Consider the following 7,679-nt stretch of genomic DNA (forward strand, 5'->3'; position numbering starts at 1 on the left):
TTTGTAGGAATAATCTGAGCAAAAGTCATGGAAATGGAAGATCAATGGAAAGAAAGATGAAGAATAGCAATTCTGGACTCCAAAACACAAGAACAATGGAATGCAAGCTGGGCGTGATCACTATTGTCAGTGAAAGTGATCACTCTAGACATCAAAGACGAATACACACTGGGCGTTAATACTTTTCCCAGTGAAAGTGATCGTTCCAGAGCTTAAAAGAAGAAAAGAGTCTGGGCGTGGTCACTTTTACCAGCGAAAGTGAGTGTTCCAGATAGTTACTCAAAAGAACAAGCTCTGCGTTAACACTCTTGCTGGTGAAAGTGAGTGTTCCAGAGAAGGCAAAATTTCAGCGAGCTCTGCGTTAACACTCTTACCCGCAAAAGTGGATGTTCCAGAGAGGAGTGAATCAAGGCAAGTTGTGCGTGGTCACTCTTGCTCTCGAAAGTGATCACGCGCAACTACTCGACCTCCTGCGTTGCAACTCTTAGCAGTGAAAGTGATAGTTCCAGTTTCCAGAAACCACATGAACTTCTGTATGGCCACTCTTATTAGCAAGAGTGATAACGCACATAATCAAAATTTCTATAAATATATGTTTTAAGCTCAGAACTCGGGGCTTTTTGTTCATTTTCTATTTTTTCTGTTAGATTCTCGTTGAGAGAGAGAGAGAGGATTGGGGTCAAATTTTGAAGCTCCAAGAAGAGGCATTGGATTGGAGCTCGTGCAGATGGCTTCTCTGTAATTCTTCTCCTTCTTTCTCTTTCTCTGTTACAATGTTTGCTTAATTCTCCATAGTTAGGAGTTTATGGAACTTGAATTGATGTATTGATTCGCTATTTGCTTCTGAAATTTGAGTTTTTGGATTAATTGAATTGTTAATTCTGTTGTTATTGCACTTTGTGAATGGAAATTCGTATGGTTAATCAAAGAGGAACATTTATCAATGGAAGTTGGATTTGCTTCTCTGATCTGAGTTAGCAATTAGAATTGGGGATTTCTTAGGGATAAGGAGACCTAATACTGCAATCCTACGGTTTTAAGTCTTAATGTAACTTGAAATTAAACTTCACCTAAGGGATTAGGGGGTTTAGTTGCTTGTTAGGGTCAATGATTTAAGAAATTAAACTTTGACTATTAATAAGAGAAACTGATTGGCAATTAACCAATTAGTTGAATATTCAGAGGCATGATTGAATTGATATTGACATTCTTGTGAAATAAATTCGTAACTATTCTTCATTCCTATCTCATTTCATCACAACTTTCATACTCTTATTTTTTACTGCAAGTTTCTTACTTTTTAATTGTGCTTGTTCTTGACTTCTGAATGTTATAAATCTTCCAAGTTCATACTCTGTGAAGTGATAATTGATTTCCTAATTCCCTGTGGAGACGATATTCTGATCTTAAAAATTACTCATTACTTGCTGCAATTCCTAATGCACTTGCTAGTGTTCAAAATTGTAAACAACAGTGTCTTCCATGTTGAGCTTGCTGATCAGAGGATGTTAGGGATTCTATTATTTGAGTAGCTTCATCTAGACCTGCAAACATCATAGCACCACCAGCTGCTGCATCTATTAACATTTTCACCTCAGGTTTGATCCCATTACAAAAGAAATTAAGTTATACAATGTCTTCAAACCCATGGTTAGGATATTTTCTGAGTAAAGACTTGAACCTCTCCCAAGCATCACAAAATGGTTCATCTATGCCTTGCCTAAAAGTAGTAATATCTGATTTTACCTTGATATACTTGGATGAAGGATAGAATATGTTAATAAACTTGTTCTCTACATCATTTCCAACTAGTCAAACTTTGATTTGGATGAGATTGTAACCATGTTTTAGCTTTTTTTGTTAGAGAAAATGGAAACAATCTCAAATAGACAACTTCTTCATCGCCTTTTGGAATACCCATTGTACCACAAAGCTCATAAAATTAGACAAATGAGAATATGGATCTTCATGGTCAAGTCCAACAAATTGTTAGAGCTAACTATGCTGAGAAAAGTTGGCTTCATCTCTATGGCTCTCGAGGTATTTAGAGTTGAAATGCTAGAAAAATGCCTTGGGCCTTGTTGTTGAGCATAATCTCCCAAGGTTCTTCTAGGAGGTCTAACTGGTCCAGCTCCACCATTGTGATTACCTTCTCCCTCTCCATCCATTTCTAACTCAGTAAAAAGTTGATGTGGAAGAAGTTGAAGAAGATGGAACAAATAACTCTTGTTGTTGTTTATGGAATCTCTCTAACTGTCTAAGCCTTCTTGTTCTACTATTATTTCTACTTACTGTTCTCTCAATCTTAGGATCAAATTGTAAATCTTCAACTGAAGTTTTTCCTTGCATACAAGAAATCTTAACAGAAGGGTGAATCCAAGAAACAAAACAACTAAATATAATATAAGTATTCACAAGAATTAACAAGAAACAAAAATTACTAAATATCTATGCTAAATCTCCAGCAGCGGCGCTAGAAACTTGGTGATATTTTTTGTAACACTTGACAAGCAGACCAAGATTCGTTGTAGTAAATTGATATCGTCTTCAAGGATTTAGTGATAATAGTGATTTTCTTTCTTGTTTATATACAAAAATGGAAAACATGGTTGAAATAGTGGTTTGCATGAAAATAAGTAAAAGCAAATAGAGTAAAATTTAGTAGAAAACCTTATGCAAGAAAGAGATTGGATTCAAATGCACTTGCTAACACTTTTATCTTCAATGAGCAAATATAATTTCAACTATCTCAATTCCACATTCATTGAGTAACTTAACCAAATCCCTCAAAATTAAGTCCTAAGATAGTTAATCTAAAAACATGATTTCTCTATGATTAAGAATAACACCTTGCATTAAGAACAATAACTTGAACATAAGTGGCTAACAAATCCAAGTTTATTCCCAGTATGAGAGTTTGTTACATGTGATGATTTAGTTTAGATTAAGAAAATGTTTCCCCACAGAATTCCAAACCCTAATTCGTAAAATGAGTGATTAAGCCAAAATAAGCATTAAGATTAGAATCACACACAAGTAATTGAATTGGATATCATAAAAACTCAAGAAGAAATAAAGTTAGTAGTTATATTGACTCCAATCCAAGAGAAACTAGCCACTCATACTGAGTGAGGGCCATAGCAAGATACAAGTAGAAATTACAAAAAGAAGAAGAGATGAAGAAGCCTCCTCATTCCCAAACAACCCATTTTCCACTTCATTATGCTTTGTTTTCTCTTGGATCTCTCTATCTCTCTTTATAACGCCTCAAATTTTGTAGTATTGTTTGATTATTAATATAAATATGTGGGTTGCTATTTGAATGTGTATTTGATGTATATGATGATGTGGATATATGTGTATACATGTGATAAATACGGATGCTGATTGTGCATTGAGATTAGATGTGCTGGACTGATTGAAAATAAGCTAAGTGTGTGCTGCAGGGGCATTCTTGCCGTAGCGAGTGAATTCTGGTTATAGCGAGAAGGCAACAGATAGAGGTGCATTTATGGGTTGCAGTCTCACTGTAACGAGATTATGTATAAACCATAGTGTAGTTTCCTCTGAGATTTTCGCTGTAACGAGTGGGGTGTACTTTGCTGCAACGAGAAATGGCTCGCTGTAGCGAGAGTGTCGCGACTAGAAAGGTATTTGAGGGGTTTAGGGTTTGGAAAACACATTCCCACTCTTTTCTTTTCATCTCTCTTCGGATTCTCTCTATTTCTAGTCTTATTTCACCAATTGAACTGCCTCTAAAGCTGTTTGTGAGTAAGATTGAAGATTGAGGTGGTGTTTAAGACATTTGGAGGTAAGTTTTGTGAGCTAGGGTTTTGGTCTTGTGTTTCTTTCTCTGTTTTCTTGAGTTCTCATGGATATTTCCTATGTTTTAAGGATGAAGCACCATGTGGGGAATGTTTTCTACTATTATTTTGAGTTGGGTCTTCATTTGAGGTAAGTAGAGACTCTACCCTATCTCATTGTGTTTGATATCTATCATTTTGCCATGTGTTACAATGTGGTTAAGATAGGATGTAGGAAGATGTGTATCTAATGAGAATGGCTTGATTATAATTGTATTGAGATAGAAATTTCATGTGATTGATGTTTGAGTATAATGTGGTAGATGTGGTGGGTGTTGTGTGTGATGAAATGAATGATGGTAGGGAGATTATAATGAAAACTGTGTGATTGAATATTATGTAATATGGGTGTTTGTGCCTTTGACTGAAAATGAATAATGAGATAAATGAAATGTGTGTGTGGAAGGCATGATGAATAGTGAATGTGATTATGTTTGAATATGTTGGAAGCTATGAATGGTTCAACAATATATTGGGTGTGAAAGATGGGGCAATAGAAATACCTTAGGGAAGAAAGGGTGGTGTCGACATTGACAGTGAGCGTGGGTGCACTACAGGCCACACACTCTTCTCCTGACTCGGCTTCTGACTAACACTTTTGCTAAGAGGCCCATGACTGCACACGTTGTATTCGTGAGGCGGGGGCTATCCGGTGACCATCCATGGTGGGAAAACTGAGTAAGTCTCTGAGGTTGAAGGCATCAGAAAAACTGTGATCACAGTGCCATAGTGAGCGTGACTAACATACAGTGAGCACGGCTAATGTGCAGTGAGCGCACGTGTGTGTGTGTGTGTGTGTGTTTGGATTGATTGGAGGTGCAGTGAGCACATCCATGTTTAAATTGATGTGATTTACTTTCATGTACAATGAGCGTACACGTATAAATGATTGATATATGCCTTGATGTGTGTGTGATTGTAATAAGTGATGTAAATTAAATTATGAAATGTTTGGAACATGCAAGGTGAGTCTTTGTGCTTGTGTGTGATAGTGTAGAGTACTCTCACCCTTACATTTATTTTTCAGGTGACCAAGACAATCAACACCAAGCTCGGTGAAGGGATGGATGACACTACTATAGGACTTAGACTACTTATTTTGAAAAAATGATGTAATTGAATTAGTCCTGCAGCAGTCATTTGATATAAACTTGTAATCCATTCTAATTTTGAGATACTTTAATGAAACTATGTGTTGGAAATTATTTAAATGAAAACTTTTATTATTCCCATTTTTGTGAAATTTATTTACTTAAAAATTAAATCAAGGTGTTACACACACACACACACACATACACTCTCTCTCTCAATCTCTGCATGTCTCTTCTGTCTTCTCTCTCCAAGATCCCTTTTATACCAATCTTCAAAATAAGAGAAATTTGGGAAGTTTAATTTTACTGCTGCAGCTACAAATTCACAGCTGCATCTTAGAGATCTGGATTGCCCTAATTACTTTATTTTCTCACAGTTGCAGCTGCAGATTCAAAGCCATGGTTGTAACTCCCTGGAATCCTCCTTTTATTACACAATTTCTTGGCTGCAGTTGTGGATTTGGGACTGTAGCGTTGTATTTTAGACTTCATCAAATTCTATACAAAATGAGAGATATTTTAAATCAAAACACTACCACTCTTGTGACTTCTTGAATTAGATTAATTTATCCATTTAGAGGTTAAATATGAAACCCAAGATTATTTATGTCTTTTCCTAAAAGAGTGCTAAATTAAGACCAAAAACATAAATTTAAAACACTTAACAATGTATGACATAAAAACTTAAGTTACATGATTTGAAATATGTTGATTTTACATAAAAATTTGCCTAGTTGAGGGAGTCTCAAAGTGGTGAAAGTAGAAATCAACAATATGATAACATCATATACTTAGAGGTTGTTGGAGTTGTTAGGAAGAGAGGGCACATATATGGATTTGGTCCTAAGCTACTGAAGTCATAGAATCATCATCTACATTATTCTTCACTCTATGGAAGGTGTATAAGCAAAATAGGTGGTTCAACTAAAGTCTACTATTTAGGTTCTTAGTCTTAAACTTCAAGAAAAATAACATTAAGTAGGAAAGGATGAACAAGAAAATAAAAAAATAAGAGCAACCGTTTGATAGACTTATATAAGAGGATCAAAATGAAAGTAATGATGATGATATGATTTAGATTATCACAATAGCTTGACTCTTTGATCATTATTACAAATGATATATTGTTTAAACTTAATTATAATTATTAATGATAATTTTTATATCTGTAGGTGTATTTTGAATTTTATATTTTAAAGATATGTGTTTGAAATGTTATATTTTATGTTATGAATATACAAATATAGTATTTCAAATTTAAGTTTTTTTTTGTGATTTTAAAATATGATAATTTTAGTATGATATAAAATAATTTAGTAGAAAAATATGTATAAAATAGATATAAAATTTAAATATTTGTTAACTATATATACAAAGTTAAAGACCAAATTAGAGATGCAAAAGAGCTTTAATTTATAGATAGATTTTTTTTTTGAATTTAGAGACAAAATAGTTATTGAACTTAAAAGACTGATTCAAGGATGAAAATATTTTAAATTTAAAGATAAAAATTAAAGGCAAAAATGTCATTAAATTTAGAGATAAAAGTTTGTTTCTATTAGAGTTAGAATTAAAATGTCATCTCTCATCAATTTGCGGCCAATGATTTAGTAACAAACAATTTTGTCTCTAATTTTGGATAAACGGGTAAAGGTATATTGGATGCAGAGAAGAGGAAGTTGTCTGTCTTCCTCCAAAAAAACTCAATTTTTATGAATGATTTTGCTACAACATAAGAAAACAAATGAAAGGGAAGGAGACCAATGCTGTATAACATGCAAAAGCCTATAGTTTTGTATGAGTCAATGGGAGGACATGCTCATGCTGTCTCATGCAGAGGGAATAATCAATTGAAGAGAAAAGGAGGATACCTTGCATTCGTTGGAGCAGGAGGTAAATAATTTAGGGAAAATCTTTGATGTAATATTGAAAGTGAACATACTTTTGGAATGTATGTATATAGAAAAGATTTTTTTTAAAAAAGTGAGAAATAGAAGCAATGATACACAATGTCAATTATTAGAGTTGAGTTAAATATTTCTCTTTATGTGGTATGTTTTTATGAGGTTGTTTTGTTACAATTGATGATATATGAGTGGAGGATTATTTAAATTTAAAATTGTGTATGAAAAATAATACTAGCATAAATGGTCGTGAAAACACATTTTATAAACTATTCAATATATAGTAGGCCTTTAAAGACAAATTCAGTGTTAATTTGTGTCAATAAATTTGTTGTTAAGCGAGATTCTGATTCACAAATGTCAGGGAAAAGTAAAATAAAAAATGTTAAAAAATCTAAAATAAGAAAAAGAAATTATTATTCTTTTAGTTATTCTTCTAAACGTCTCAACAAATAAAATGATAAGTGCAAGTATATTTTTTAATATTAAATATACAGTATATTATTTTAAAATTTTGACATTTTTATATTTGAAATTTTAATTTAAAAAAAATATAAAATTGTATTTCTTTATAGTATTTGCCATTATTTTTAAAAAAATTCTCTATAGAAGAAAAAAACAGCGATAAGTCTCTTTAAGAACAGATTTCTTCCTGAGATATGAATCACTTTCAAAATTGGACATTACAATTAAAAAAGTTTGGGGATGCAACAAGAAATTTTTTATGCATGCTAAGGCTAATTATTGCATATTAATTTATGTAATTCCTCAGTTTGGGCCAACCCACACTACTTTTTAAACAATTCTCATGTTCAATTTGT

General features: G+C 33.1%; 1 non-coding gene across 1 annotated transcript; it reads left to right on the forward strand.

Moving 5' to 3' along the window:
* Window positions 1-1,642: 1,642 nt before the first annotated feature.
* LOC113873951 lies at window positions 1,643-1,744 on the forward strand. The gene has a single exon (XR_003506016.1). It is a non-coding gene; the product is annotated as a small nucleolar RNA R71 (small nucleolar RNA).
* The last annotated feature ends 5,935 nt before the right edge of the window (window positions 1,745-7,679 follow it).

This window comes from Abrus precatorius, unplaced genomic scaffold (assembly GCF_003935025.1).
Source record: "Abrus precatorius isolate BTA unplaced genomic scaffold, Abrus_2018 Scaffold7, whole genome shotgun sequence".
Lineage (NCBI taxonomy): Eukaryota > Viridiplantae > Streptophyta > Magnoliopsida > Fabales > Fabaceae > Abrus > Abrus precatorius.